Genomic DNA, 841 nt, shown 5'->3' with positions numbered 1-841 from the left:
GCGCAGGCCTTATAGAAAAACATTTTCCAGGGCCTTTATTAAATAAAATCACGCCCAATAAAGAGTTACTGTGTGGGTTAGTCTGTGAGGCAGGCCTTAAAGAAAACTGTCATCAGGGCCTTTATTAAATAAAATCATGCCCATAAGAGTGTTATTATGCAGAGGTTAGTCTGTGAGCGCAGGCCTTAAAGAAAACATTTATCCAGGGCCTTTATTAAATAAAATCATGCCCAATAAAGCGTTACTGTGTCGGGTTAGTCTGTGGCGCAGGCCTTATAGAAAACATTTTTTCCAGGGCCTTTATTAAATAAAATCATGCCCAATAAAGCGTTACTGTGTCAAGGGTTAGTCTGTGGCGCAGGCCTTATAGAAAACATTTTCCAGGGCCTTTATTAAGTAAAATCATGCCCAACAAAGAGTTACTGTGTCGGGTTAGTCTGTGGCGCAGGCCTTAAAGAAAACTGTCATCAGGGCCTTTATTAAATAAAATCATGCCCATAAGAGTGTTATTATGCTTGAGGGTTAGTCAGTGGCGCAGTGCTTATAGAAAACATTTTCCAGGGCCTTTATTAAATAAAATCGCCCAATAAAGCGTTACTGTGTCGAGGTTAGTCTGTGGCGCAGGCCTTATAGAAAAATTTTTCCAGGGCCTTTATTAAATAAAATCACGCCCAATAAAGAGTTACTGTGTCGGGTTAGTCTGTGAGGTAGGCCTTAAAGAAAACTGTCATCAGGGCCTTAATTAAATAAAATCATGCCCATAAGAGTGTTATTATAGCAGAGGTTAGTCAGTGAGCGCAGGCCTTATAGAAAACATTCATCGAGGCCTTTATTAAATAAA

Source organism: Puntigrus tetrazona, unplaced genomic scaffold, assembly GCF_018831695.1.
Source record: "Puntigrus tetrazona isolate hp1 unplaced genomic scaffold, ASM1883169v1 S000000003, whole genome shotgun sequence".
Classification (NCBI taxonomy): Eukaryota; Metazoa; Chordata; class Actinopteri; order Cypriniformes; family Cyprinidae; genus Puntigrus; species Puntigrus tetrazona.
This window is presented reverse-complemented; position numbering follows the sequence as displayed.